At 34.7% G+C, this 25092-nt stretch overlaps 1 long non-coding RNA gene across 1 annotated transcript in view; it reads left to right on the top strand.

Annotated features, from left to right (window-relative positions):
- Nucleotides 1-25092, top strand: part of LOC132528683 (uncharacterized) — a 47917-nt gene that overhangs the window by 15919 nt on the left and 6906 nt on the right. Inside the window, exon 2 of the long non-coding RNA XR_009543263.1 lies at nucleotides 16476-16562. This is a non-coding gene — a long non-coding RNA (uncharacterized LOC132528683). The remainder of the gene's footprint in view (nucleotides 1-16475; nucleotides 16563-25092) is intronic.

Here is a 25092-nt window from a genome sequence, read left to right as displayed (position 1 = left end):
AGAGGCCCGCGTACCACAAGAACAAACAAACAAAAATTTTATATGAAAAGTCAAGGGAACCAGAATAGCTTAAAAATACACAAACAGAAAAATTAGAAAAAGAACAGAGTTGAAGATCTCATACTACCTAATTTCAAGACTTATAGACAGTATGATAATGTCAAAAGGATAGGAATATAGATCAATGAAACAGAATTGAGAGTCCAGAAATAAACCATTTTATTTATGGTCAGTGGATTTTTGATAAAGCTACAAAACAGTTCAACAGAGAAATTACAGTATTTTTTAAGAAATGTGCTAGAACATTTGGACATTTAGAAGCAAATAATATATGTATTATATATGTGTGTATGTGTGTGTGTGTGTGTATATATATATATATATATATATACACACACACATACATTTGTATGTATACATAGATAAGAAAGACCTTGACCAATACCCTACACCTTATGCAAAATCAACTCACAGACCTAAATGTAAAATCTAAAACTAATAAAATTCTAGGTGAAAAAACTGTCACTGTTTGCAGATGACATGATACTATACATAGAAAATCCTAAAGATGCTACCAGAAAACTATTAGACCTCATCAATGAATTCGGTAAAGTTGCAGGATACAAAATTAATACACAGAAATCTGTTGCATGTCCATACACTAACAACAAAAGATCAGAAAGAGCAATTAAGGAAACAGTCCCATTTACCATCATATCAAAAAGAATAAAATACCTAGGAATAAACCTATCTAAGGAAACAAAAGACCTGTACTCTATAAACTATAAGATGCTAATGAAAGAAATCAAAGATGACAAAAACAGATGGAAAGATATATTATGTTCTTGAATTGGAAGAATAAATATCAAAATGACTATACTACCCAAGGCAATCTACAGATTCAGTGCAATCCCTATCACATTGCCAATGGCATTTTTCACAGAACTGGAACAAAAAAATTTTTTAATTTGTATGGAAACACAAAAGATTCTGTATATTCAAAGCAATCCTGAGAAACAAAGTGGAGCTGGAGGAATCAGGCTTCCTGACTTCAGAGTATAATACAAATCTACACTAATCAAAACAGTATGGTACTGGCACAAAAACAGAAATATAGATCAATGGAACAGGATAGAAAGCCCAGAAATAAACCCATTAATTAATCTATGACAAAAGAGGCAAGAATATACAATGGAGAAAAGACAATCCTTTAATAAGTGGTGCTGGGAAAACTGGACAGCTACCTGTAAAAGAATGAAATTAGAACATTCTCTAACACTGTACACAAAAATAAACTCAAAAGGAATTAAAGACCTAAATGTAAGACTGGATACTATAAAACTCCTAGAGAAAAACAAAGAAAGAACACTTTTGACATAAATTGCAGCAATATCTTTTCCAGTCTGTCTCCTAGAGTAATGGAAATAAAAACAAAAATAAACAAATGGGACCTAATTAAACTCAAACGCTTTTGCACAGCAAAGGAAACCATAAACCAAACAAAAAGACAATCCATGGAATGGGAGAAAATACTTGCAATTGAAGTGACTGATGAGGGATTAATCTCCAAAATATACAAGCAGCTCATGAGCTTAATATCAAAAAAACAAATGACCCATTCAAAAAATGGGCAGAAGGTCTAAACAAACATTTCTCCAAAGAAGACATACATATGGCCAAAAGGCACATGAAAAGATGCTCAGTGTCACTAATTAATTAGAGAAATGCAAATCAAAACTGCAATGAGGTATCACCTCACACTGGTCAGAATGGTCATCATCAAAAAATTCTACAAACAATAAATGCTGGAGAGGGTGTGGAGAAAGAACCCTCCTACACTGTTGGTGGGAATGTAAATTGGTACAGCCACTAAGGAGAACAGTATGGAGGGTCCTTAAAAAACTAAAAATAGAACTATCATATGAACCAGCAATCCCACTTCTTGGCATATATCTGGAAAAAAATGTAATTCAAAAAGATACATGCACTATTTACAACAGCCAAGACATGCAGAAACCTAAATGCCCATTGACAGAGGAATGGATAAAGAACATGTGGTACCTATATACAATGGAATATTACTCAGCTATAAAAAAGAATGAAATAATGCCATTTGTAGCAATATGCATAGACCTAGAGATTATCATACTAAGTGAAGTAAGTCAGACACAGAAAGACAAATATCATATGATATCACATGTGGAGTCTAAAACAATGACACAAATGAACTTATTTACAAAACAGACACAGACTCACCAGACTTCAAAAACAAATTTATGGTTACCAAAGGGGAAAGGTCAGTAGGAGGGATAAATTAGGAGTTTGGGATTAACATATACACACTACGATATATAAAATAATCAACAAGGACCTACTGTATAGCACAGGGACCTCTACTCAATATTCTGTGATAACCTACATAGGAAAAGAATCTGAAAAAGAGTGGATATATGTATATGTATAATTGTATCACTTTGCTGTATACCTGAAACTAATACAACATTGTAAATCAACTATACTCCAATATAAAAAATTAAATTGAGAAAAATAACTAAGTTACGAAAATCTAGATACTGAAACCTAAATATCAATCACTTTTAATTATAAATATATGTTAACACTTCTCAAATACATGTTAATTTAATGGTTTATGAAATGGTGTATCAATTAATAGGTTTTTTCATGGAATGTAATGATCTTTTAATATTAGAAAATTTTATAATTGGTCCAACAAGAAGAAATATATAATAATCTTGATAAATTTTGAAAATCCACAAAGTTCAATATCTATTTTGATAATATCTCTTTACAACTAAAATGGATCACTATAACTTGATAAAAACATGGGCTATATGCTGACATCTAACATCATACTAACAGTGAATTATCAGAGGCTTTTTTATTACAATTAGATACTAAACAAGACTGACCACTCAAACTATTATTCTTTTCCTGTTATTACGGAATTATTAGTGTATGTTAAAAGATATGAGTAAGAAATGGACATTTTAAGGATGAGAAAGGAGGACACCTAACTTGCTTTTTTATTGATAATATGATTGATATCACATTATGGTCATTAAGGGACAAGGAGAATGTCAGATTAGTTTAAGAAAAAGAGAGAGGTTGTTGGATTGGAATTGGAGTACATTCAGATTAGAGGCAGCCCTAATCCACTTTCCTCATGGATATTGTTTCTCTAACATTGAGCCTATGACTTTTATCTTTAGTGTCCATAAATTAGGAGACTCTAATTAGGTTGTTTAATCGCCATTTCAACGGGAGTATTCCTATCAGCAGCTCCTAGATCAGGTATTTTTTCTCTGGTCTAGTGGATATTTCTGTATTTCCTTAGAACAACTTTTAATTGTTTTCACATCAAAACAATATAAAACTATTTTAATTCTAAATCATTTGGATAGTGGAATCTGATTTTAGCACCTGATATGCATTCTGATTATGGCAAGGATGCCAAATTAAAGTGAAAGCAATTAAATTTGATGTCGTATTTGGTAATGGCAGACTAGTGTATTGAAGACCAAATTCCCTCCCCAAAACAACTTTAAAAATTAAGCAAATGTAAATGTATAAGTATATACTTTTTTGAATTTTGATAGTACCAGAGATGTACCAAAACAGCTGAAATTTGAGGGATCAATATAACTGAAGAGAAGTTATGATGACATTTGATACTGCTTTCTGCCTTAAGTTGTCCATTGATTTTTAACACAAAATCAGAAGCAGAGTAGTTAAAAATCAGAACAGTAAGTGGCATCTGAGCAGAAATGCTAATTGTCCTATAAGTCTGAGAGGACAAAAATTGGTGCTTAACACCACCAAAGAAGAGAGGATCTGGTAAGCACTTCAGATTTTTAGTTAGGACCTCAGAAGAGCTACATGCTAAGAGAGTAAGTATAAACTGGAAATAGACCAGCTATCATTAAAGGCTGATGGTCAGTTTCAAAGCAGCATAAATCTGATTGGATTAAGGTTATCTTTCATCTACCTTCATTGCTATATCTTCTCTGAAGAAAGAAAATATCACATAGGGTAAAATTATTTCTATAATTTGTTAAACAAAATGCTCAGAATTCAGTTTAAAAAAAGAATCAGGGATGCCAGGAGGCAATACCACATGATTGGAAAATAATAGGAAAATTAGAAAGCAATAGATCCATAGGAGATCCAGATATTGACATGGACTCGCATATAACTAATATGTTTAAGAAATTTGATGACTAAATGGACATTTTCAGGAGACTTGAAATCTATAAAAAAAAAACCACTTTTGAGTTTTAGAACAGAAAACAAAAATAACCCAAATTAATAATTTAATGGATATGTATAAGAGCTATTAGATATAACAGAAGAGAGATTTGATGAAGATGGGTTGGAAGAAAATATCCAGACTTAAGTAGTGAGAAAAACATGACAGAAGATATAGAGAAGAGCATAAAAGACATGTAGCGAATGGTGGAAACATCTAATGCACAGAAGGAGAGGGAGGAGAGAATTAGGCAGATGCAATATTTAAAGATTATCCCAATCTGACACAAGCTTCCATCAAGCTACTGATTTAAGAAGAACTCTAAACTCCAAACAGGATAAATACAAAGAATTCCACAACAAAATATATAATGAAATAGCTGACCAAGACCAAAATAACAAAAGCAGCTAGAATAAAATGATATAGTCCTTCTAATTAGCAATACTAAAACTTAGAGCTAACCTCTCAGTGGAAGCTGAAGGACAAAGTCATGTGATCCTCAAAGCACTGGGAGAAAATATTTGTCAAGAATTCTACAGCCAGTAAAAATATTCTTTAAAAAAAAGGCTAAAGAAAGATACTTATAGACAATCAAAAAATTGGAGAATTCATCACCAGCACATTTAATAACAGTCCTTCAGGAAAAAGGACAATGAATCAAGCCAGAAGCAAGAGGGAGTGAAGATCAATAAGAAAAGGTAAATACCTAGAGACAAATGAAAATGAAAACATGATGATTCAAAACCTACAGTTTGCAGCAAAAGCAGTTCTAAGATGGAAGTTTATAGTGATACAGGCTTACCTCAGGAAACAAGAAAAATCTCAAACAAACAACCTAAACTTATGCTTAAATCAACTAAAGAAAGAAGAACAAACAAAACCCAAAGCTAGTAGTGGAAAGAAATCATAAGGATCAGAGCATAAATAAATGAAATACAGAAGAAAACAATAGAAAAGATCAAAGAAATTAAAAGCTGGTTCTTTGAAAAGATAAACAAAATTGATAATCCTTTAGCCAGACTCATCAGGAAAAAAAGGGAGAGGGCCCAAATCAATAAAATCAGAAATAAAAAAGAAGTTACAACTAACACCACAGCAATACAAAGAAAGGATCATAAGATACTACTATGAGCAACTATACTCCAATAAAATGGACAACCTAGAAGAAATGGACAAATCTTTAGAAATGTACAATCTTCCAAGACTGAAGCAGGAAGAAATAGAAAATATGATTAGACCAATTATCAGTACTGATTGAATCAGGGATTATAAAACACCCAACAAGCAAAAGTCCAGGAATAGATGACTTCACAGGTGAATTCTACCAAACATTTTGAGAAGAGTTAATACCTATCCTTCTGAAACTATTCCAAAAAACTGCAGAGGAAGGAACATTTCTGAACTCATTCTATGAGTGCACCATCACCCCGATACCAAAACAAGACAAAGATATCACCAAAAAAGGAAAATTACAGGCCAATATCACTTATGAACATAGATGCAAAAATACTCAACAAAATACTAGCAAATGGACTCCAACAATACATTCAAAGGATCATACACCATAATCAACTGGGATTTATCCCAGGGATGCAAGTATTTTTCAATATCTGCTAATCAATCAATGTGATAACAAATTAAAGAATAATATTAACATTAACAAAATGAAGAATAAAAGCCATATGATCATCTCAATAGGTGAAGAAAAAGCTATTGATACAATTTAACATAAATTTATGATAAAAACTTTCCAGAAAGTGGGCTTAGAGGGAACGTACCTCAACATAATAAAGGCCATATATGACAAACCCACAGATAAGATCATATTCCACAGTGAAAGGCTGAAAGCATGTCCCCTAAGATTAGGAACAATACCAGGATGCCCACTCTCACCACTTTTATTCAACACAGTTTTGGAAGTTCTAGCCACAGCAATCAGAGAAGAAAAAGAAATAAAGGGAATCTAACATGGAAAAGAAAAGGTAAAATTGTCACTGTTTGCAGATGACATGATGCTATACATAGAAAATCCTGAAGATGCTACCAGAAAACTACTAGAACTCATTAATGAACTCAGTAAAGTTGCTGGATACAAAATTAATATATAGAAATCTCCTGATTTTCTATATACTAACAACAAAAAAGGAAGAGAACTTAAGGAAACAATCCCATTTACCATCACAGCAAAAATAATAAAATACCTAGGAATAAACCTACTTAGGGAGCAAAAGACCTGTACTCTGAAAACTATAAGATACTGGTAAAATAAATTGAAGACAAAACAACAGATGGAAATATATACCATGTTCTTGAATTGGAAGAATCAATATTGTTAAAATGACCATACTACCCAAGGTAATCTACAGAATCAATGCAATCTCTGTCAAATTACCAAGGGCATTTTTCACAGAACTAGAACAAATATTTTTTTTAATTTGTACGGAAACACAAAAGACCCCAAATAGCCAAAACGATCTTGAGAAAGAAGAATGAAACTGGAGGAATCATGCGCCCTGACTTCAGACTATACTACAAAGCTACAGTAATCAAAACAGTATGGTTCTGGCACAAACGCAGACATATAAATCAGTGGAACATGATGGAAAGCCCAGAAATAAACCCACACACTTATGGTCAATTAATTTACAACAAAGGAGGCAAGAATATACAATGGGAAAAAGACGGTCTCTTTAATAAGTGGTGCTGGGAAAACTGGATATGTAAAAGAATGAAATTAGAACATTCTCTAACACCATATACAAAAATAAACTAAAAATGGATTAAAGATCTAAATATAAGACCAGATACTATAAAGCTCCTAGAGGAAAACATAGGCAGAATGCTCTTTGACATAAATTGTAGCAATATTTTTTTGGATCTGTCTCTTAGAGTAATGGAAATAAAAACAAAAATAAACAAATGGGACCTAATTAAACTTAAAAGTTTTTGTACAGCAAAGAAACTGTAAACAAAATGAAAAGGCAACCTACAAATTAGGAGAAAATATTTGCAAATGATGTGACCGACAAGGGATTAATTTCCAAACTATCCAAACAGCCCATATAGCTTAATATCACAAACAAAACAACCCAATCTAAAGATGGCCAGAAGACCTAAACAGACATTTCTCCAAAGAAGACATACAGATGGCAAACAGGCACATGAAAAGATGCTCAATATTGCTAATTATTAGAGAAGTGCAAATCAAAACTACAATGAGGTATCACCTCACAGCAGTCAGAATGGCCATCATTAAAAAGTCTACCAATAATAAATGGTAGAAAGGGTATGGAGAATAAGGAACCAACCTACACTGCTGGTAGGAATGTAAATTGGTGCAGTCATTATAGAGAACAGTATGGATGTTCCTCAAAAAACTAAATATAGAGTTACCATATGATCCTGCAATCCCACTCCTGGGCACATATCTGGAGAAAACTCTAATTCAAAAAGATACATGCACCTCAGTGTTTATAGCAGCACTATTTACAATAGCCAAGACGTGGAAGCAACCTAAATGTCCATTGACAGATGAATGGATAAAGAAGGTGTGGTGTATATAAGTATATATAATGGAATATTACTCAGCCATAAAAAAGAATGAAACAATGCCCATTTCTTCCAGGTTGTCCATTTTATTGGCATATAGTTGCTTGTAGTAATCTCTCATGATCCTTTGTATTTCTGCAGTGTCAGTTGTTACTTCTCCTTTTTCATTTCTAATTCTATTGATTTGAGTCCTCTTTTTTTTCATGATGAGTCTGGCTAATGGTTTATCAATTTTGTTTATCTTCTAAAAGAACCAGCTTTTAGTTTTATTGATCTTTGCTATCGTTTCCGTCATTTCTTTTTCATTTATTTCTGATCTGATCTTTATGATTTCTTTCCTTCTGCTAACTTTGGGGTTTTTTTGTTCTTCTTTCCCTAATTGCTTTAGGTTTAAGGTTAGGTTGTTTATTTGAGATGTTTCTTGTTTCTTAAGGTAGGAGCATATTGCTATAAACTTCCCTCTTAGAACTGCTTTTGCTGCATCCCATAAGTTTTGGGTCATCGTGTTTTCATTGTCATTTGTTTCTAGGTATTTTTTGATTTCCTCTTTGATTTCTTCAGTGATCTCTTGGTTATTAAGTAGTGTATTGTTTAGCCTCCATGTGTTTGTATTTTTTACAGATTTTTTTTCCTGTAATTGATATCTAGTCTCATAGCATTGTGGTCGGAAAAGATACTTGATACAATTTCAATTTTCTTAAATTTATCAGGGCTTGATTTGTGACCCAAGATGTGATCTATCCTGGAGAATGTTCTGTGTTCACTTGAGAAGAAAGTGTATTCTGCCACTTTCAGGTGGAATGTCCTATAAATATCAATTAAATCTATCTGGTCTATTGTGTCATTTAAAGCTTGTGTTTCCTTATTTATTTTCTGTCTGGATGATCTGTCCGTTGGTGAAAGTGGGGTGTTAAAGTCCCCCAGTATTACTGTGTTACTGTCAGTTTCCCCTTTTATGAACATTGGCATTTGCCTTATGTGTTGAGGTGCTCCTATGCTGGGTGCATAAATATTTATAATTGTTATATCTTTTCTTGGACTGATCCCTTGATCATTATGTAGTTTCCTTCCTTATCTCTTGTAACAGTCTTTATTTTAAAGTCTATTTTATCTGATATGAGTATTGCTGCTCCATCTTTCTTTTGATTTCCATTTGCGTGTAATATCTTTTTCCATCCCCATAGTTTCAGTCTGTACATGTCCCTAGATCTGAAGTGGGTCTCTTGTAGACAGCATATATATGGGTCTTGTTCTTGTATACATTTAGCCAGTCTGTGTCTTTTGTTTGAAGCACTTAATGCATTTACATTCAAGGTAATTATTGATATGTGTGTTCCTATTACCAATTTCTTAATTGTTTTGGGTTTGTTCTTATGGGTCTTTTTCTTCTCTTGTGTTTCCTGCCTAGAAAAGTTCCTTTAGCTTTTGTTGTAAAGCTGGTTTGGTGGTGCTGAATTCTCTTAGCTTTTGCTTGTCTGTAAAGCTTTTGATTTCTCCATTGAATCTGAATGAGATCATTTCTGGGTAGAGTAATCTTGGTTGTAGTTTTTTCTCCTTCATCACTTTAAATATGTCCTGCCACTCTCTTCTGGCTTGCAGAGTTTCTACTGAAAGATCAGCTGTTATTCTTATGGGGATTCCCTTGTGTGTTATTTGTTGTTTTTCCCTTGCTGCTTTTAATATTTTTTCTTTGTATTTAATTTTTGATATTGATTAATATGTGTCTTGTATTATGTGTCTTGTAATATGTGTCTTGTTTCTCCTTGTATTTATCCTGTATGGGACTCTCTGTGCTTCCTGGACTTGTGAAACAATGCCATTTGCAACAACATGGATAGACCTAGAGAGTATCATTTTAAGGGAAGTAAGTTAGAGGAAGACAAATATCGTATGACATCACTTGTATGTGGAATCTAAAATATGATGCAAATGAACTTATTTACAAAACAGGAAAAGACTCACAGACAGAAAACAAATTTACGGTTACCAGAGGGGAGAGTGGGGAGAGTGGGGCAGGGAGGGATAAATTAGGAGTTTGAGATTAACATGCACATACTTCTATATCTAAAATAAGTAAACAGCAAGGACCTACTGTATAGCACAGGGAACTGTACTCAATATCTTGTAATAACCTATAAAATGGAAAAGAATCTAAAAAGGAATATCTATACATATATATAAATAACTGAATTAGTTTGCTGTACACTTGAAACTAATACAACATTGAAAATCAACTATACTTCAATAAAAAAATAAAACATAGATACATGGGTAAATTTGAAAGAATATTGACTGCATGAAATAACAACAGTAATAATAAAATAACAACAATATCTTGTACTCCAATAAAGATGTTAAAGAAACAACAATATCTTGTGATATTATATATATGTATATATATACAGTTATCTACATACAGAAGTTATATACATATGTATATATATATACAGTTGACCTTGAATCAAGAGAGAGTTGGGGCACTGACCCTCCATGGAGTGGAAAATCCACATATAACTTATAGTCAGCCCTACATATATGCAGTTGGGTTCCTCCACATCTGCTGTCCCACATCCCTGGATCAACCAACTACAGATTGCTTAGTACTGTAGAATTTCCTATTGAAAAAAATCCATGTATAAGTGGACCCACATAGTTCAAACCCATGTTGTTCAAGGTTCAACTGTTTATAAATAATATATATAATCAAAATATATGCTAGCTGTAGAATAAAAGGCAAAAAAAAAGAAATGCAGTTAAAAGGTTCTAGGGTCCTTCTGCTATTTAGAAAGTAACAGAAGTACTACTCTACATTAGACTTGAATAAAACAAGAACACATGTTATTTCTGGAGCCACTCCTAAAAATAGTGAAAAAAATTTATATCTAACAAGTTAGTAAAGGGGAAAAATAGAATAATAAAAATTCTTAGTAAATTGAAAGCAAGGAAATAAAAGGATAGAAAAAGGAACGTAGAACATATGGAACTTAAAGAAAACAGTCAGATAGTCAACTTAAACCAGAATGTATGAATAATTATATTAAGTGTTAATCTACTGAACACTCCAATTAAAAGATAAAGATGATCATATTGGATTAAAAAACAAAACTCCAGTATATGCTACTTATAAGGGACATGTTTGAAATATAAAGACACTTAGAATGACATTAAAAGGATGGAAAATTATATATCAAGCAACACTAACCTAAAGGAAGTTGGTGAAACTATATTAATAACAAAGTAGAATTAAAGCAAAAAAAATTTACTGGAGATAAGACACATTTAACAATGATAGAGGAGTCTATCCAATAAGATCATATAAAAATGCTAATTGTAAGCACATGTGGATTAGATCATTGTTCAGCAAATACCTACTACTTAACCCTTCCTCACCACCTCCATAGAGAAATACACTTCTCTATTCCATTGAAGTTAGGCTTGTCCATGGGAATGAATTGCTTTGTCCAATGGAATGTAAATAGAAGTGCCAGATTGCCAGCTCTGAGCATGGGCCTTAAGAGGGAATGCATATTTCCATTTGTCTTTCTGAGAGTTTCTAACCTCCATGATGAAACTAATAGCCCCAGGAAGGCACTGCCCCTTCAACCTAAGCCCCAGAATGAGACATTTGGAATAGATAACAGCCAGGAACCAAGTCCAGCCAATCTGCAGCTGTGCTACCTCAGCTGATCTGCATGCCCATGAGTGAGAACTAACTAAGTAGTTACTGCTGTATGCCACTAAGATTTTGTGGATGCTTGTTGTGCAACAACAAATGACTGATAGATCACCTAATAACAAAACTTCAATATATATACATATATATATAAAGTAAAAATGTAACTAAAAAAATAAATAGACAAACCCCACCCTTAATAACCATCTGATAGAAAAGTAGACCAAAACCCAGTAAGTATGTGAAAGATTGGAAAAGAATGAGTAACATCTTGACTTCATTGACATACACAAATCATTGTAGCTCACAACTGCAGAATGCTCACTGTTTTCATTCTTATGCACAGGAAACATTTTCTAAAGTTCACCATAAGCCAGGACACTGCTATATTTGAAATAGATAACCATCAAGAACCTACTGTATAGTGCAGGGAACACTGCTCAATACTCTGTAATAACCTAAATGGGAAAAGAATTTGAAAAAGAATAGATATATGTATATGTAAAACTGAATCACTCTGTGTACACCTGAAACTAACACAACATTGTTAATCAATTATACTCCAAGATAAAATAAAAATATTTTAAAAATCTAAATAAATTTCCAATGGATTGAAATCATACAGAGCATGATGGTCTCTAATTTAAGTACAAATCAATAAAAATAGCTAGAAAACCTTAAATGTTTGGTGAAAAAGCAATATAATTACATGTAACCCACAGATCAGAGAAGGAATAACAATGGAAGTTAATTTGATATGTTAAGCACTCTGGCGGCCATTAGGTTTGCATGTTCAATGTAGAAACCCTACAATAATCCTCTCCCATTGTTTTATTAATGATTAATTATTTTCCTAATTACTAGTTAGAATGTGTTCCTCTGTTACAGTGCTAATTTACAGTTAAAAGACTTTTCCACAGTGAGGGGATGTTTTAATTGTTATAGGCAATCGAGAGAAAATACTGATGACTCTTCATTTCTTGGGTGAAGTGAAGGGTGAAAGACATCACAGTGCAGTAAAAAATAAAGGTAATTAGCAGTAACTGCATTATTAAATATGAATGAAAGTCTTTTAATTAAACAATGTTTATTCAGTATTTCACTGAAATAACATTAAACTATTTAATCAAAATAGCACATTGGAGATAAAAAGAGTCAATTGTTAAAAATAATGATAATTACAGTGACTCAAATGATAAACCATTATGCTCAGAATCAAATGAATAAAATTGGCCAAACAAAGCAAGCAAATACAGCAAATGATAGTATCCATCCCATTAAGGTAGTTACTTGGAGTTTTATGAGTCATAATATTGTACATGTTGAATTTATATGTTTGATTTGGTTTCACAGTATTATATGTTATAAAGGTAAGGAAGTTATGTTTCCTCTTGTTTGAACATATTTTTAAATGTTATAATAAAATAATGCAGGAAAAGATTGATAATATTGAAAGATTTTTTTATTTAAATGGGTATATACACTTTTTGGGTTAGAGAAACAACACCGTGAAAATGAGTGTGTGTGTGTGTGTGTGTGTGTGTGTGTGTGTGTGTGATAAATACTTGTGAAATAACAAATACATAGTATATGTAATATGTACATTATATATATTGGTCTGCCCCCATGTTTCTACCAAAATTTTGTTTTTGACCCCAATTACTGATATAAGGCTCTTAAACACTTATCCATGGGGAATAAGTTCCAGGAATTCCAGTGGATGCCTGAAACCCCAGATAGTACTGAACCCTAAATATACAGTTGACCCTTGAACAATACGGTTTGAACTGTGGTGGTCCACTTATACGAGAATTAGTTTTCAATAAATATGTATTATAGTACTAGAAAATCTGCAGTTGATTCGTTGAATCCATGGATTTGGTACTGCAGATATGCAAGGCTGATGCAGATTTTTTTTACTGTGTCGGGTCCATGCCCCTAGTCCCTGCATTGTTCAAGGGTCAACTGTACTATGATTTTTCCTATACTAATGGGCTGGTAGTGTATACAGCATGGACAAGCTTGACAAAGGCATGATTCATGTCCTGGCTGGTACAGAGCAGAATGGCACGAGATTTCATAATGCTACTCAGAAAGGTGTGCAGTTAAAAACTTATGAATTGTTTATTTGTGGAACTTTCCATGTAGTATTTTTGGACCACAGTTTAATGTGGGTCACTGAAACCATGAAAAGTGAAACCACAGATAAGGGAGGATGACTGTAATTTCTTGAGCAATAAGAGTCTCTGATACAGAGCTCCTAAATCTCTTACAATTTCCTGACTCATAGGAGTGTCAACTCTTGGTGGGCTCCTGGATGAGGGATGGTCATTAGACCAAACCATGATTAGAAGCTTGTAACTTTCAGCCCTACCTACCCAATCCTCTGGAGAAGAGAGAGGGGCTGGAAAATGAGTTAACTAATCATGCCTACATGATGCAGTCTCCATAAAAATTCCTAAAGTATGGGGTTTAGAGAGCTTTCAGCTAACTAAACTTGTGGAGATGCCTGTGGGTGGCCTCCAGAAGGGCATGGAAGCTCTGTGCCACTTTCCACATGCTTTGCCCAATGCATTTATTTCATCTGCCTATTCCTGAGTTGTATTCTCTTATAATAAACAAGTAATCTAGTGAGCAAAATGTCTTCCTGAGTTCTGTGAACCGCTCTAGCAAATTATCAAATCCAAGGAGGGGGTCATGGGAATCCCTGATTTATAGCTGGTGGGTCAGAAGCACAGGTGACAACCTGGATTGTGATTGATATCTGAAGTCTGGGTGGAGGGCAGTCGTGTGGGACTGAGCCCTTAAACTTTGGGGTCTTTGCTAACCATAGGTAGATAGTATCAGAATTGAATTGAATTGTAGGACAGCTGACTGGTGTCAGAATTGGTCAGTGTGGGGAAAAACCCACACATCTGGTCACAGAAGCGTGAGCGTAAGAGTAAAGGAAAACACCAAGCATTTTCCCAGGACACTACTAGTACATATATATTTGTCAGTGTATCAGAAATATCATGTATATGGTATCATTGTTTTCACTATTATATATTCTGTTTTCCAGTAACAATCACTGGAAATACAATCACAATAACAGAAAAATAGATTCCATTTATATAATCTATAAAAAAACACTAAGACTAATCCTGAACAAGAAACATGTGGAATCAGTATGAAGAAAAAACACCTATTTCTGTCCTAAGTAGAAGATCTCAGTGAGTAGAGAATTTCACTTTTCTGGATCAGAATACTGAATATTGCAAAATATTCTCAGGCACTGACATCAGTGGTAGTGGTTTAGGGCCATTTCAATACCTCCCATTCAACTGCTCTTGGAAGTTTATGGAACTTGGGAGGACATGATTAGAGAACCAATAAACACTCCTGGGGTTTCCTGTAAATGAAGGCAGGTCATAAGGGAGGGAACACATATCTAATAGTAGCTCATGAAAGCAAGCATCCCTCTGCCAAATCCTTCCAAATAGTTTATGTGACTCCATCTTTCATGCCCAGGTATGGCCAGGAGCAATGTGGATATCATGTTAAACAATTTGAGCTGGTGATTCTACTTCTGGGACTCTTTTTAAAGCAAAGAACCTAAAATACAGACCAGTATTTAGGCACAAAGATGTCAAGAACAATATTACTTGTAACAGAAAAACCTGACAAAAAGTCTAATAGTTCCATAATTATGAAAGAGTTCACATTAACCCAAATCAAATTAAAGCATGCCAGATTCTTGCTTTTCCCTCATTCATCAGATCTAATGGGTTATCAAGTTGTCTTAATTCCACTTTCTAAATATTTCTCAGATGTTGGCTTCTTAAAGATGAAGTTCTAGGGAAATCAGATATTCTAAATAAGATATGTGGCTGGTTATGTTCTTTACCAAGACCCTTTATCTCTGAAGGAGTAAATTTGTTACCTCCAAAATAAATAAGGAGCTGACACCAAAGGATTAATTTCTATTTTTGAAAAAATTAGTATGAGTATTGTAATTCAATATAATGCAGTTATTGATTTTTTTGTTTAATTAAATTGTTTTATTGAAAACAAGGTTCTGATACATCTGATACATCTTCCTTACCTTCCTTACCTTTCAGTATAAAATACTAAACATGTCAGTGACAAATTTGGAAGCCAGAGACACCTGGGCCAGAAATTGGGGTGGTAGGATTAGAAAGTATCAAGAATTACTGACTGAGGAGATGACTTCTACTTCTGACAATATAGTACACTAACTGACTCAAACAATGTTTTTGGTTTAAATAACTAACAAGCTGAATTTTAAAAAATTAATGTGTTGCCAAGATGACATTTTTAGCTCTTCACAGTTCACAAATGAAGTGAAAGCAGAAATCCTAGAAGTTAAGCATCTACCCAAACCAGCTAGATGCAAGGGCAGGAGATAAAACGTAGAGACCATCTAGGCTAGTGAGTCTAATAGGAAAATTCTAATAGAAATGATCCTAATAGGAGAACTCCAACAGGGAGAATGTTACACTTTCACTGGAATGAATCCAGAAGCGTTATAGCCTAGCAGTTAAGAGCATAGATTCTGGGTCCAAACTGCCTGGGTTTAAATCCCAGCTCTTCCAATGACCTTGAAGAAGGCACTTTCCCTCCCTTTGCATCAGTTTCTTTATCTGTAAAATAAGGATAATAATGTAACTATCTCATATGGTTGTTCAGAGCATTAAATTAGTTAATATATATAAAGATCTTAGAGACGAGGAGTGGAGACAAGATGGCAGAGTACAGGGACATAAGCTCAACTCTTCTTATGAACACACCAAAATCACAACTAACTGCTGAACAACCATCAACTAAAAACAACAGAACCTAACAAAAAAGATACTCAACATCCAAAGACAAAGAAGAAGCCACAATGAAATGGTAGGATGGGTACAATCACAATAAATCAAATCCATTACCTGTTGGGTGGGGCACCGACAAACTGGAAAATAATTATATCATTTCATCCCACAGGAGTGAAGTTCTGAGCCCCACATCAGGCTCCCCAATCTGGGGGTTTGGCAGTGGGAGGAGGAGCCCCCAGAGCATTTGGATTTGAAGGTCAGCAGGGTTTGATTGCAGGAGTTCCACAGGACTGGGGGAAATGATATTCCACTCTTGGAGGGTGCACACAAGGATTCATATGACTAGAACCCAGGGGAAAAAACACTGACCTCATAGGAGCATGGACCAGACCTACCTGTTGGTATTGGAAGGTCTCCTGCAGAGATGGGGGGCAGTTATGGTGCACTGTGGGGACAAACACACTGGTGGCAGTAGTTCTGGGGAGTACTCATTGGCATCAGCCCTCCTGGAGGCTGCCATTTTCTCACCAAGTCCTGGCCCCACCCAACAACCTGTAAGCTCCAGTGCTGGGACACCTCAGGCCAAACAACCAACAGGGTGGGAACATAGCACCAGCCATCAGAGACAGGCTGCCTAAACTATTCCTGAGCCCACAGCTACCCACTAGACACATGCCTTGACACGGCCCTGCCCAGAAGAGGGACAAGACCCAGTTCCACCCAACAGTGGGCAGGAACCAGTCCCTTCCACCAGGAAGCCTGCACAAGCCTCTTAACCCAGCCTCATCTATCATGGGGCAGACAGCAGAAGCAGGAAGAACTACAACCCTGCAGCCTGTTAAATGGAAACTACAGTCACAGAAAGGTAGGCAAGAAGAGATGGCAGAGGAGTATGTCCCAGATGAAGGAACAAGATAAAACCTCAGAAGAACAACTAAGTGAAGTGGGGATAGGCAATCTACCTGAAAAAGAATTCAGAGTAATGAGAGCAAAGATGATCCAAGATTTCGGAAAAAGAATGGAGGCACAGACCGAGAAGATACAAGAAATGTTTAACCAAGAGCTAGAAAGTCTAAAGAACAAACAGAAAGAGATAAACAATACAATAACTGAAATGAAAAATACACTAGAAGAAATCAATAGCAGAATAAATCAGGCAGAAGAACAGATGAGTGAGCTGGAAGACAGAATGGTGAAAATCACTGCTACAGAACAGACTAAAGAAAAAAGAAAGGAAAGAAATGAGGACAGTATAAGAGGCTTCTGTGACAACATTAAATAAAACAACATCCACATTAATAGGGGTTCCAGAAGGAGAAGAGAAAGAAAGGGATTGAGAAAACACTTGAAAAGATAATAAGCAAAAACTTCCCTAACATGGGAGAGGAAACAGTCACACGAGTCCAGGAAGTGCAGAGAGCCCCATACAGGATAAAGTCAAGGAGGAACTTGCCAAGACATTTATTAATCAAAAATTAAAGACAAAGAGAAAATATTAAAAGCAGCAAGGGAAAAGCAACAAATAATATACAGGGGAATTCCCATAAGATTATCAGCTGATTTTTCAGTAGAAACTGTGCAGTACAGAAGGGAGTGGCATGATACATTTAAAGTGATGAAAGGGAAAAAACTACAACCAGGAAGATTCTACCCAGCAAGGCTCTCATTCAGATTTGATGGAGAAATCAAAAACATTGCACGCAAGCAAGGCTAAGAGAATTCAGCACACCTAAACAGCTTTGCAATAAATGCTAAAGGAACTTCTCTAGGCAGAAAAAGTAAAGCCCACAACTAGAAACAAGAAAATTACAAATGGGAAAGCTCACTGAAAAAGGCAAAAATACACTAAATGTAGGAAATCATCCACACACAAATATGATATTGAAACTAGAAATCATGAGAAAAGGAGAGTACAAATGCAGGATATTAGAAATGTATCTGAAATTAAAAGACCATCAACTTAAAAAAATATTGTTTATATATAGACTGCTATATCAAAACCTCATGGTTACTGTAAACCAAAAATTTATAATAAATACACACACAAAAAAAGAAAAGGAAATCCAAACACAACCCTAAAGTTAGTCATCAAATCACAAGAGAAGAGAACAAAAGAGGAAGGGAAGAAAAAGGACTTACAAAAACAAATCCAAATCAATTAACAAAATTGCAATAAGGACATACATATCAATAATTACCTTAAAATTAAATAGATTACATATTCTAACCAAAAGACATAGACTGGTTGAATGAATACAATAACAAGACACATATAAATGCTGTCTACAAGAGACCCACTTCAGACCTAGGCACACATACAGACTGAAAGTGAGGGGAAACGGACATTCCATGCAAATGGAAATCAAAAGAAAGCTGGAGTAGCAATTTTCATATCAGACAAAATAGACTTTAAAATAAAGACTATTACAAGAGACAAAGAAGGACCCTACATAATGATCAAGAGATCAGTCCAACAACCCTCAGAATGGGAGAAAATATTTTCAAATGAAGCAACTGACAAAGGATTAATCTCCAAAATTTACAAGCAGCACATGCAGCTCAATATCAAAAAAACAAACAACCCAATCCAAAAATGGTCAGAAGACCTAAATAGACATTTCTCCAAAGAAGATATACAGATTGCCAACAAACACATGAAAGAATGCTCTCTAATCATTAGAGAAATGCAAATCAAAACTACAATGAGATATCCTCTCACACCAGTCAGAATGGCCATCATCAAAAAATCTACAAACAGGGCTTCCCTGGTGGTGCGGTGGTTGAGAGTCCGCCTGCCGATGCAGGGGACACAGGTTCGTGCCCTGGTCCAGGAAGATCCCACATGCCGCGGATTGGCTGGGCCCATGAGTCATGGCCGCTGAGCCTGCGCGTCCGGAGCCTGTGCTCCGCAATGGGAGAGGCCACAACAGTGAGAGGCCCGTGTACGGCAAAAAAAAAGAAAAAAAAATCTACAAACAATAAATGCTGGAGAGGGTGTGGAGAAAAGGGAACTCTCTTGCACTGTTGGTGGGAATGTAAATTGATACTGCCACTATGGAGAACAGTATGGAGGTTCCTTAAAAAACTAAAAATAGAAGTACTGTACAATCCAGCAATCCCACTACTGGGCATATACCCTGAGAAGACCATAATTCAAAAAGAGTCATGTACCAAAATGTTCATTGCAGCTCTATTTACAACAGCCAGGACATGGAACCAACTTAAGTGTCCATCAACAGATGAATGGATAAAGAAGATGTGGCACATACATACAATGAAATATTACTCAGCCATAAAAAGAAATGAAATTGAGTTATTTGTAGTGAGGTGGATGGACCTAGAGACTGTCATACAGAGTGAAGTAAGCCAGAAAGAGAAAAACAAATACCATATGCTAACACATATATATGGAATCTAAAAAAAAAAAGGTCATGAAGAACGTAGGGGCAAGACGGAAATAAAGACACAGACCTACTAGAGAATGGACTTGAGGACACAGGGAGGGGGAAGGGTAAGCTGGGACAAAGTGAGAGAGTGGCATGGACATATATACACTACCAAATGTAAAATAGATAGCTAGTGGGAAGCAGCCGCATAGCACAGGGAGATCAGCTCTGTGCTTTGTGACCACCTAGAGGGGTGGGATAGGGAGGGTGGGAGGGAGGGAGACACAAGAGGGAAGAGATGGGGACATATGTATATGTATAATTGATTCACTTTGTTATAAAGCAGAAACTAACACATCATTGTAAAGCAATTATACTCCAATAAAGATGTTAAAAAATAAATAAAAATTTAAAAAAAGAGAGAGATCAGTCCAAGAAGAAGATATAACAATTGTAAATATCTTGCAGTCAACATAAGAGCACCTCAATATATAAGGCAAATGATAACAGCTATAAAAGGAGAAATTGACTGTAACACAATAATAGTGGGGGAATTTAACACCTCACTTTCATCAATAGAGCATCCAGATACAAAATCAATATGGAAACAAATGCCTTGAATGACATTAGACTACAGATGCACTTAACTGGTATTTATAGAGCATTACATCTGAAAGCAGCAGAACACACATTCTTTTCAAGTCCACTCAGAACATTCTCCAGGAGAGATCACATGCTGGAACACAAAGCAAGTCTTGGTAAATTTTAAAAAGTCAAAATCATATCAAACAACTTTCTGACCAAAATGCTATGAGATTAGAAGTCTAGTACAAGAAAAAAAAACTGTAAAAACAAGAAGACATGGAGGCTAAGCAATATTCTACTCAAAACCCAATGGATCACTGAAGAAATCAAAGAGGAAATAAAAAAAAAATACCTGGAGAGATGAAAACAAAAGCATGATGATCCAAAACCTATGGGACACAGCAAAAGAAGTTCTAAGAGGGAAGTTCATATCAATACAATATTACCTCAAGAAACAAGAAAAATGACAAACAATGTAAGCTTACAATAAAGCAACTAGAGAAAGAAGAACAAACAAAACCCAAAGTTAGCAGAAGGAAAGAAATCATAAAGATCAAAGCAGAAATAAAAATGGCATAGAATCCAAGAAATCAATAGAAAAGATCAATGAAACTAAAAGGTGGTTCTTTGAGAAGATAAATAAAATTGATAAACCTTTAGCCAGACTCATCAAGAAAAAATGGGAGAAGACTCAAATCAATAAAATTAGAAATAAAAAAGGAGACCTTACAACGGATATCACAGAAATACAAAGGATCATAAGAGATTATTACAAGCAACTATATGCCAATAAAATGGACAACCTGGAAGAAATGGGCTAATTCGTAGAAAGGTACAATCTCCCAACACTAAACCAGGAAGATATAAAAAATATGAACAGACCAATCACAAGTACTGAAATTGAAATTGTGACTTAAAAACCCCCAAAAAGTCCAGAACCAGATGGCTTCACAGGTGAATTCTATAACATTTAGTGAAGAGTTAATACCTGTCCTTCTGAAATTCTTCCAAAAAACTGCAGAGGAAGGAATACTCCAAAACTCATTCTATGATGCTAGCATCACCCTGATGCCAAAACCAAAGACACCACAAAAAAAGATTACTGACCAATATTACTGATGAACATAGATGCACAATTCCTCAACAAAATACTAGCAAGCCAAATCTAACAATACATTAAAAGGATCATACACCATGATCAAGTGGGGTTTATCCCAGTGATGCAAGGATTCTTCAGTATCCACAAATCAATCAGTGTGATACACCACATGAACAAACTGAAGACTAAAAACCATATGATCATCTCAACAGATGCAGAAAAATTTTTGACAAAATTCAACACCCATTTATAATAAAAACTCTCCAGAAAGTGGGCATAGAGGGAACAAACCTCAACATAATAAAGACCATATATGACAAACCTACAGCTAACCTCATACTCAATGGTGAAAAGCTGAAAGCATTTCCTCTAAGATCAGAAATAAGACAAGGATGTTGACTCTCCCCACTTCTACTGAACATAGTTTTGGAAGTTGTAGCCACAGCAATCAGAGGAGAAAAAGAAATAAGAAGAATCCAAATTGAAAAAGAAGTAAAACTGTCAGTGTTTGCAGATGATATGATACTATACTTAGAAAATTCTAAAGATGCTACCAGAAAACTACTAGAGCTCATTAATGAATCTGGTAAAATTACAGGATACAAAATTTATACAGAGAAATCAGTTGCATTTTTATACACTAATAACAAAAGATCAGAGAGAGAAATTCAAGGAACAATCCCATTTACCATCACAATAAAAAGGAAAAAAATACCTAGGAATAAACCTACCTAAGGAGGCAAAACTCCTGTACTCTGAAAACTATAAGATGCTGATGAAAGAAATCAATGGTGACACAAACAGATGGAAAGATATACCATGTTCTTGGATCGGGAGAATCAATATGGTCAAAATGACCATACTGCCCAGGGAATCTATAGCTTCAGTGCAATTGCTATCAAATTACCAAGGCCATTTTTCTCAGAACTAGAACAAAAAAATCTTAAAATTTATACAGAGACCCAAAAGACCCCAAATAGCAAAAGCAATCCTGAGAAAGAAAAATGGAGTTGGAAGAATCAGGCTCCCTGACTTCAGGCTATACTACAAAGCTGCACTAATCAAAACAGTATGGTACTGGCACAAAAATAGACATATATCAATGGAACAGGATAGAAAGCCCAGAAATAAATCCACACACCTATGGTCTATTAATATGCGGCAAAGGAGGCAAGAATAATACAATGGGGAAGAGACAGTCTCTTCAAAAAATGGTAGTGGGAAAACTGGACAGCTACATATAAAAGAATGAAATTAGAACATTCTCTAACACCATACACGAAAATAAACTCAAAATTGATTAAAGACCTAAAAGTAAGACAAGACACTATAAAACTCTTAGAGGAAAATATAGGCAGAACACTCTCTGACATAAATCGCAGCAATATCTTTTTTATCTGTCTCCTAGAGTAATGGAAATAAAAACAAAAATAAATGGGACCTAATTAAATTCAAAAGCTTTTGCACAGCAAAGGAAACCACAAACAAAATGAAAAGACAATCCACAGAATGGGAGAAAATATTCACAAACAATGTGACTGACAAGGGATTATTCTCCAAAATTTACAAACAGCACATGCAGCTCAATATCTAAAAAACAAAGAACCCAATCAAAAAATAGGCAGCAGACCTAAATAGACATTTCTCTAAAGAAGACATACAGATGGCCAAGGGACACATGCAAAGATGCTCAACATCGCATATTATTAGAGAAATGCAAATCAAAACTACAATGAGATATCACTTCACACTAGTCACAATGTCCATCATCAAAAAGTCTAAAAACAGTAATTGCTGGAGAGGCTGTTAAGAAACATGAACCCTCCTACACTGTTGGTGAAAATATAAATTGGTACAGCCTCTATGCAGAACAGTATGGAGGTTTCTTAAAAAACTAAACATAGAGTTACCATATGATCCAGTAATCCCACTCCTGGCCATATATATGGAGAAAACCATGGTTTAAAAAGATACTTGCACCCCAATGTTTATTGCAGCACTGTTTACAATAGCCAAGACATGGAAGCAACCTAAATGTCCATTAACAGATTAATGGATAAAGAAGATGTGGTACATATATAGAAAGGAATATTACTCAGCCATTAAAAAGAATGAAATAATGCCATTTGCAGCAACATGAATGGATGTGTACATTATCATACTAAGTGAAGTAAGGTGGACAGAGAAAGACAAATATCACATGATAGCACATATGTGGAATCTAAAAAAATGATACAAATGAACTTACTTACAAAATATAAACAGACTCACAGACTTAGAAAACAAAGTTATGGTTACCAAAGGGGAAAAGAGGGGGGAGGAATAAATTGGGAGTTTGGGATTAACATATACACACTACTATATATAAAATAGATAATCAACACAGACCTACTGTATAGCACAGGGAACTCTACTCAGTATTCTGTAATAACCAAAATGGGAAGAGAATTTGTGGAAGAATAGATATATGGATATGTATAACTGTATTACTTTGCTGTATACCTGAAACTAACACAGCATTGTAAATCAACTGTATTCCAATATAAAATAAAACATTTTTAAAATGCTATACAAATATAAATATATCAAACATTAAATAAAATAAAGTTCTTAGAATGCCTAGCAGATAGCAAGAACTATATAATTGTTATAAATAGGGACAACAACATGTGTGTAATCATAAATAAGGAATAATTCACCATGTGGACAGGGGCCATGATAAAATTGGGTCTTTTGACATTGGAGTTGGTTAAATGAAGAGGAGGGTATTTCTTGAAAATTCTTAACTACAGCTGGTGCTCAGAAAAGTTTGAGGTTTGAATTCATGCCATGGTTTGTTTGTTTGTTTGTTTGTTTTTTGTCTGAAACCCCTCAAGCGGTATGATATGTGGAATCTAAAAAATCATACAAACGAATGTAAATGTAAAACAGAAACAGGTCACAGATATAGAAGACAAACTAGTGGCTAGCAAAGGGGAGAGGGAAGGTGGGAGTGGCAAATTAGGGATTTGGGATTAAGAGATAAAAAACTACTATGCATAAAATAGATAAGCAACAAGGATATATGGTATAGCACAGGGAATTATAAGCATTATCTTCTAATCACTTTTAATGGAGTATAGTCTGTGAAAATAGTGAATCACTATGCTGCACACCTAAACTAATATAATATTGTGAATCAACTATACTCCAATTTTAAAAAGTGGGGCTGACACCCAGGTAACAATTAGAATGAAATAAATATCCTTTCTGTGAAAATAGAAACTTCAACTCAGACCACACGTTGAATTTTATGGCCAGAAAAATTATCTTTTGGGAAATAAAGTCATTTTCAGGCAAACAAAAACATTTCTTTACTGAGAGACAGATACTTAAAGAGAATTCTAAAGGATCCAATTTAGACATGAGAAAATGATCCCTAATGGAAGATTTCAGATGCAAAAAGACATAGTGAGTTCAAGGAGCTTGCCTATATTTTATAAGGTCTCATGTGGAGGTGGGCTGGTATTGCATTTGTCACTTGTACCCAAGATGATATTCAATATTTATGAAGTGTTTTGAGTGCCTTCTATAAAAGATACATACAAATCCCAAGTGTTATGGTTTAATAAAACAATACCAAAATTACTGATAAATATTATCAGAAAAGTCAATATCTGTAGTATGTAATTCTATTGTTAGCATTTCATTTCATTGGCATGCATAGGCAATATTGA

Source organism: Lagenorhynchus albirostris, chromosome 11 (genome assembly GCF_949774975.1).
Source record: "Lagenorhynchus albirostris chromosome 11, mLagAlb1.1, whole genome shotgun sequence".
In the NCBI taxonomy this organism is placed as follows: domain Eukaryota; kingdom Metazoa; phylum Chordata; class Mammalia; order Artiodactyla; family Delphinidae; genus Lagenorhynchus; species Lagenorhynchus albirostris.
This window is presented reverse-complemented; position numbering and strand designations above follow the sequence as displayed.